This window comes from Penaeus chinensis, chromosome 28, assembly GCF_019202785.1.
Source record: "Penaeus chinensis breed Huanghai No. 1 chromosome 28, ASM1920278v2, whole genome shotgun sequence".
NCBI lineage: Eukaryota > Metazoa > Arthropoda > Malacostraca > Decapoda > Penaeidae > Penaeus > Penaeus chinensis.
The window spans coordinates 23,342,596-23,351,093 of record NC_061846.1 but is presented as its reverse complement, the minus strand read 5'-3'; positions in this window follow the sequence as shown (position 1 = coordinate 23,351,093).

Genomic DNA, 8,498 nt, shown 5'->3' with positions numbered 1-8,498 from the left:
CAGCTGGACCTTGCATCTCTCCCTCTTGAGATGTAATACCCATCACTGTGTTATACCACGGAATATCTATACATGCTCAACCAAAACTAGAATATTTGAAAGAGGAATATGTAGCATAGAACATGCTTCATATATTTATGGTGCAACTACCACAACTAATATGGTATTCTTCCGTCGTACACAGAAAACTTAAGGGGTATGTTAAGTATCAGGTATCAGGTGGAGAAATGTGGGAATCATACACATATACTTAGTTTCTGACTGTTCTTCCTAAATAAATCCACCGTGCTTGGGATATGTAAAATAATTTCCTTTAGATATTGCAAAATGCCTACTTGTTAAAATGAGAGGCACCTGGTCTTTGGTGTAGCCTTGTTATACATGTATAGAAGCGAATTTCAAAAGCAGTGGTTATGGAAGCATCCTTGCCAGGTTTGGGGATAGGAGTGATTAAAGCTTCTTTCCATGTGTATGGCACTGTGCCTTCCCTTAAGATCCTATTGTTGTATAGGTCCAAAAGAAACTTTTGGGAGCTCTCTGATAAGTGAGATATCATTTGGTATAGAATATTGTCATTTCCTGGGGCAGTCTTACGACACAGCTGCAAAGCTGAATCCATCTCTTTGTGCAAAAATGGCAAGTTGTATGCAAATTCTGCTGCAGCCCTACTGAAGAACATCCCTAGATGCCATTCATTTTTAGCATGTAGAGTGGAGAATCAGGCAGTGTAAGATGCTCTAGAGATCATCTCTGCCATGGATTTAGCTAGCACATTTATAATTTCTTTTGTCTGTGAGGATTATACTATCTATCTTCAGAGCAGGTGGTGACATAGATGTGTTCTTTCCAGTGATCCTTGTCTCATACCTATGCTAAGGTATCCCGGAGTTAATCGAGGAGATATGTTGTCTCCACAACGTCTGCCTAGCCTTCTCTAGCATTTGCCTGGCCTTGGCTCGAATCTTTTTATAATGGATCAAGATCACATCACTGGGGCATCATTTCAGCTGCTGAGGTGAATCTTTTTTTGGGCTGACAGCTTGTTGGCATTTATTAAACCACCATTTTACCGAAGGTCGATGGTACTTCCAGCTACTTTTGGAATATGGTTCTTCTGCTTGCAGAGTGAATTCGTGATGTGAAGTGATCAACAGCATCTTGAACACACTGGAATTCATTCACAGATCTCTGCATTACTGCAGTTGATCTAAAAAGATTCCAGTCTGCATGTTCAAGTTGCTGCCTCTTCACTAGGCTTTCCCTTACCAGTGTCTTGGAAATGCGTTATGGTGGGAAATTGTTTACCTGAAGAACTATTTGTCACAGGCAAAGACCGGACCTGAGCCTATGGTTCAGGGGTATTCTGTTTGACAGTAGAGTACTTGCCTGGCTGTGTGAACAGTTCACAAGTGCGACATTCTGGACCTGGATAGCTGTCACCTCCTTGATGACCTGTTGTATCACAACACACATACTTGGTAGTCCAGTGTCACTAAAATGGCAAGAGTTGGTTCCATGTTCGTAACCCTGGTAGTGGAAGCACTGCATAGGGTTGGGCACATATGGCTATACCTAGAGGTAGTACCTCACCAACGTAACCAATTCCAGGAATATTAGCATTTCAAAAGTCAGAAGAGGTGGTGTCGATTGTTCCACATCATCAATTTTCTTATAACATTTTACTACTACTACCTTGAACTTCTTTAGTTCCTCTAACACAGGGCTACTCAACTATTATAAGCAAAGGTCCAGTTAGACAAGCTCCAATGTACGCATAGGTCCGGAAATTTTTATTACATGAAATATAAAAAAAGAAAACAATCTCATAATTTTCCCTGAAAAAAAGACCCTGGCTGTATATATATAGTCATAGTCGACCAAAAAAAGAAAAAAAATAACTTGCAAGATACTTTCACCAGGACCTTCATGCTATTTAACTAGAATTTTCTCTTCCTGGGGTCTGAGGTCCAACTGCAACACTCAGAAGGTCCGGATCCGGACCGCGGTCCGCCAGTTGAGTACCCCTGCTCTAACAGTTTCTCCTCAGAATATCTTATCAGGTCTCGGGAAAAGACAATTCCCTCGCACTGATATGAGCGTGTTGTGAGCAGAACTCCAACTCGCTTAAACTGTTCTGGCAGCAGGGGATAGAAACACAAAATATTAAACTTGAATATATTACTAGTATCTTACTTTCCTTGCTTTGACTTCAATGAAATATGACTACAGTCATTAGGTAATATAATAACAATAAGCCTGTTTCAGTAGCACCTGTCTGGCAATATCTTATCTTCTTCTCTCGTATTGTGACGATTGACCCAACATAAAAAGAAAAAAAAAATGGATTATAAGAAAGCTTATTGATTAGAGGGAAAGTATTACGCCATGTTATAAATTACCTGCAAATGTATAGCCTCTTAATTCGTGATTTACCAAAAGTAGTTGGAAAATCTGTGGTACCAATTTTCCGAGCGTTAACAACAGTATTTCAGAGTTTCTTTGGTTGTGTCAGAATGAGTAGTATAATTTTCCAACGATAGTTTTCTGTGTAGCTGCATTTCAAAAATATCAAGATCCATGATGGGAAAGCCATCAATGGTCTTTACTTGGTCTGGGATCTCGGGAAGCATTCCGATTTCCATGTCTGCCCTTTGGAAGCTGGAAAGGTTCCAGAATGACATTAGTTGATGTTTGAGAGGGGTTGGCCAGGGGATTGTATAGGTCGTCAGGGAGAGAGACAGTTCTGTTTAAATTTATAGAAAGCATACAAATTTGAATTCTTGAATATTTTAATATAAATATCTCTCTCTCTCTCTCAGTGTGTGTGTGTGTGTGTGTGTGTGTGTGTGTGTGTGTGTGTGTGTGTGTGTGTGTGTGTGTGTGTGTGTGTGTGTGTGTAGGGAGAGGGAAAAAGGGAAAAATGAATGAAATAGGAAGACAAACAGGCCTGCAAATAAAGAGAAAAAACAAAGACACTTCACAGCGAAACACGAAACGGAGCCCTTATACTGACAAATAAAACCAAAGAGGTAATTTGAGAAGCAACGAAGGCCATCGTTAGAGCCCTGCTTTCCCCCTTCAAAATAACCAGGGTCGATAAATGGCCTAATGTTGGAACCCATTAGCATAATCATATCGATCATCTATGGCAAGGCTCTGCATATAGTATGTCGGATTTCTTCTGAAGCTTTAGAATAAGGGAGGAATACATGCATAAGTACAAATCTTCATTGTACGTACATGGATGCGTGTGCTTATTTAAAAAGAAAAGAAAAAAAAAAAAAGTGAGAATTAGCGTAATAATTGAATTTCGTGTTTTGAATCCTTCATAGTAAGGTATGAAGAATTTTTTGTATATAAAGATAGATATATAGATTAGTAGACAGATAGTTAGATATAGATATATAGATTAAGAGAGAGAGAGAGAGAGAGAGAGAGAGAGAGAGAGAGAGATCACTTAAAAGAAAATAAAGCTTATACTTACAATCCTATTTAATCGTATCATGGAGAGAAAACCGGATCACGAACTGAAAAGGATAAAGAAAGAAAGAAGATAAATGAAGAAAGTGATAAAAGGAAAAGGGGAAGAGGGAGAGCCACTGAATATATCATGCGTTGTTAATTTACTATGCTACAGATCTCCTTCCAATTAGCTGGATTTTCCCCTGGGACGTGATCAGCCTCTTCCAGGTAATCTGCGCACGTATTAATATATGTGTGTGTGTGTGTGTGTTTGTGTGTGAGGGAGAGAGAGAGAGAGAGAGAGAGAGAGAGAGAGAGAGAGAGAGAGAGAGAGAGGAAGAGAGAGAGGTGGGGGGGGGGGGGAGAGTTTTTGTTTTTGTTTGAGAATAAGAATGTGTATCGTTATATCACTTTCTTCCTTTATCTTCTTTCTTTCTTCTCTTCACTTCGTAATGAGTGAATATATACATTTTTGTTGGTAGGTTTATCTTCATGATTTAAAAAAGGCATAAAATGATATGTGTGGTTGTACATATGTATCAGAGAAAGAGAGAGAGAGAGAGAGAGAGAGAGAGGGAGGGAGAGAGAGAGGGGGGGGAGAGAGAGAGAGAGAGAGAGAGAGAGAGAGAGAGAGGGAGGGAGGGAGGGAGGGGGGGGAGAGAGAGAGAGAGAGAGAGAGAGAGAGAGAGAGAGAGAGAGAGAGAGAGAGAGAGAGAGAGAGAGAGAGAAAGAGAGACAGCCATAGACAGACAGAGGGAGAGAGAGAGAGAGAGAAAGAGAGACAGCCATAGACAGACACAGAGAGAGAGAGAGAGAGAGAGAATGAGAGTTTATTATAAGTGTGTGTGTATGTAAAGGTACAAACTCAAGAAAACTGGAAAGTCCTAAGATTTTCTCCAAATATCGAAGCTGAAGCCACAGCCGGATTTTCCCTGTAAAACCACATATTCACGAATTTAATTAAGAAATACCTCAGCCCTTAAATTTCCCATCGCTTGTAGAATAGTAAGAACGATGGTAACACAAAATCAAACATCGATAAAAAGAGCAGAAATAACAATACCCTTGTGGGCTATCGTGTGTATGGGTGTGCTTGTATGTGTGTGTGTTTGTGTATGCTTGTTGTGTATGTGTTTGTGTGTGTATGTGTTCGTGTGTGCGTATGTGTTTGTATGTGCTTGTGTGTATGTGTTTGTGCTTGTGTTTGTGTATTTGTGTGTGCTTCTGTGTGTATGTGTTTGTTGTGTTTGTGTGTATGTGTTTGTATGTGTGTATGTGTTCGTGTGTGCCTGTGTGCGTATGTGTTTCTGTGTGCTTGTGTGTGTCTGTGTTTGTGTGTGTATGTGTTTGCGTGTGCTTGTGTGTCTGTATGTGTTTCTGTGTATGTGTATGTGTGTGTGTTTGTGTTTTGTGTATGTGTGCGTCCTCACGTCTGTGTGTACTGTCCTTATGTTTATGTGTACTTTTTTTTACAGGGTATTGAGAAGTGGCCAAGATAATATGCAGTTTATTGCTAAGACCTTTTCCGAATATAGAGAAACAACATTATTCAGATGCATGAATTCCGCTTTGTCTTTATATTTTTAATTTGTTCATATTCCTATGTCTTATTTAACAAACTGACCATTTTAGAGTGAAAATAAAAGATAAAAATGCATGTTTTACATCTTTACAGCTGTAAGGAACTAACGTAGTAAGAGACTAACAAAGCAACATAAAGGTAAAAAAGCAGGTACAGTGATAAAAGTAAAATTACTGAAATACAATGAATACACAGAAGAGTGAAAGTAGAAAAAAGTATTCTTACAAATCTATAAACTCCAATGTACATTTATCTTCACCATGAAAATATATTCATTCCAAATCCACAATTTTGAACACTTATTAATTTGTGTGCATTTCTTTTTCATCTTCAACAAATTTAGATAATTTTTACCATATTGCTTAATTTCCGCCAACTCTTTATTCATTGTGAATGCAACCTGCACTGGCTTGTATGGTGCAAAGAAAACTCATTTCGCTAATACATCTCCTCCGTCAGGACTGCAAGGGCAACAACAACAGTCACAACAGCATTTTCCGGAGCGTTTAACCAGTGACAGCAGTGACGGAACACCGACCTGGAATATTAGCATTGATAAAGATACTGTTCTCATGAAAATATAATGATGGTGTGCACGGTTATAGTATTGGTGGCAAGGGTAGCAGTGAGTATGTTCGTTATCATGAATGTTAGGGAAGATGGAGGTAAGCATGGTATTGTTGGTGATGATGGTGATGGGGATGATGAGGGGGAGGTGATGGTGAAGGTGGTGATGGTAATGAAAAAAGATAACAATAATAATGATAGCAGGATATACAAACATTATAAGAAAGTAACATATTACGTTATGTACGGGACGATGCATATAGTGATAATAAAATCATCAGTTATATCGATACTGATGTAGATCATCGTAGTAGTGATAACTTTTAAAATCAAAACAGCAGGAGATAACGATCATTACAGCATCCAGGTATTGGCCGTTATAGTAGTAGGAATAATCTGAGAATAGTAGAAATAAGAATAATAATAACAATAGCGCCAGTATTTATTATACTAATAGCATATACAGAAAAAAAAAAATATATATTATACGACTGCATTTTCTATCATTATAAGACAGACAAACAGAAAGACAAAGAGAGCGACTGATAGACTGATAGCTAGATAGATAGAGAGAAGGAAAGAGAGAAACTTAGATAAATAGAGTGATAGGTATACAGGTAGATACATTGATGGATATATAGATATACAGCTAGAGAGAGAAATAGAATGAGAGAGAGAGAGAGAGACCGAGAGCGTTTGCGTGAGGATGTGTGTGAGTAAAAGAGAGCGTGTGCGTATGCGTGTGTGAGTGTACGTATGTATCATAGAGTATATTGTAAGTGGGTGTGTATGTAAAGGTGCAGCCATGTGGGAAAACCCAAGACAATCGGAAAGTCCAAAGATTTTCTCAAAGTATCGAAGCTGAATCCCAAACTGGATTTTATTAGGAAGACCTCAGCCCTTAAATTTCCCATCGCTTGTAGAATAGTAAAAACAATGATAACATAAAATCAAACATCGCGTAAAAGTGCGGAAATAATAATACCTTTGTGGGCTCACTATCGTGTGTATATGCTTGTGTGTGTGTTTGTGTGTGTTTGTATGTATGTGTGTGCTTGTATGTATGTGAGTGCTTGTGTGTCTGTGTGTGTGTATGTGTGTGCTTGTGCTGTCCTTATGTGTATAAGTGCTTATTTTGCAGGGAATTGAGAAGTGGCAAAGATAATAGACAATTTATTGCTAAGACATTTTGCGAATATAGAGAAGCAATTTTATTCATATACATGAATTATGCTTTGTCTTTATATTTCGAATTTGTTCACTTTTCTACATTTTTTTTTTTTTTGTTTTAATCAAACATTTTTAGAATCCAAATACAAGAAAAAATATCACGCAGTTATATATTTCCACAGCTGTAAGGCATTAACGTAGCAAAACACTAACGAAGCAAAACAAAAGTAAAAAGGCAGGTGCAGTGATAAAAGTAAAACGAGTGAAAGACACTGAAGATTAAGAACAGTAAAAGTACAACAAAAGTATTCTTACAAATCTATAAATTCCGTTGTACATTTATCTTCACTATGGAAATATGTTCATTCCAAATCCAGAATTTTGAACATTTTCATTAATTTGTGTCCATTTTTTTTTTCATATTCAACAAATTTAGATATTTTTTACCATTTTATTTAATTTCCGCCAATGTTTTTATTAATTGCGAATACACCTGCATTTGCTTGAAAGGTGCAAAGAGAACTCATTCCGCTGCTATTTCAGTTTCGGCACCGCAAGATTTGCAGCAGCAGCATTTACAACAGCACTTTACGGAGCGTGTAATAAGTGATAGCAGGGACGGATCATCAACCTGGAATATTAACGTAGATAACGTTGAAAAAACGATGATGGTGCACGGTTATAGTATTCGTAGCAGTGAGTATGTTGGTTATCATGAATGTTAGGGAAGATGGAGGTAAGCATGGTATTGTTGGTGATGATGGTGATGGGGATGATGAGGGGGAGGTGATGGTGAAGGTGGTGATGGCAATGAAAAAAGATTTTAAAAATGACAACAACAATGATGATAGCATGAAATGCAAAAACAATAAAAGAGTAACATATTACGTTATATATAGGACAATGCTACTAGTGGTAATAACATTAACGTAAGTGACAGCGATACAAGTATAGATAATATTACTAATAAGTGTGAAAAGTTTTAAATTCAAGAGCGCGGAAGAAAACAACCCTTCCAGGCTCTGATCGTAATAATAGTAGGGATACTCTGAGAATAGTAACTGCAAAATAATAATGACAATAAATCTAGTATTCATTATACTAATAATGTATACAATAAAATCAATATTGTCACTGCATTTCCTATTATTATTAATTTTGAATGAAAGAAAGAGAGAGAGATAGACATACAGACAAAGACTGACAGACTGATAGCTAGATAGATAGAGAGCGAGAGAAGGAAAGAGGGAAAAAGGAGTAGATAAAAAGACTGATAGATAGACAGATAGATAAATACATCAATGGATATACAGAGAGGTGGATAGAGGAAGAGAGAGAGAGTGAGAATGTGTGTGTGTGTGAGAGAGGGCGAGAGAAAGCGAAGGAGGTACATATATAGAGAGACAGAGAACTTTAACTTGAACATGACTTTATCTCCCTGGAAGGACAAGCAGCCCACAGCAACACAATATACAACAATATATATATATATATATATATATATACATATATATATACATATATATACATACATATATATATATATACATATATATACATACATATATATATGTATATAAATATATATAAATATATGTAAATATGTATGTATATATATATATATATGTAGAAAAGGTATAAATATTATATAGTGTCTCTTGTATTTTGAAGATATTCATTCTCATTCATACCTTTACATTTGCCAATATGAATACTA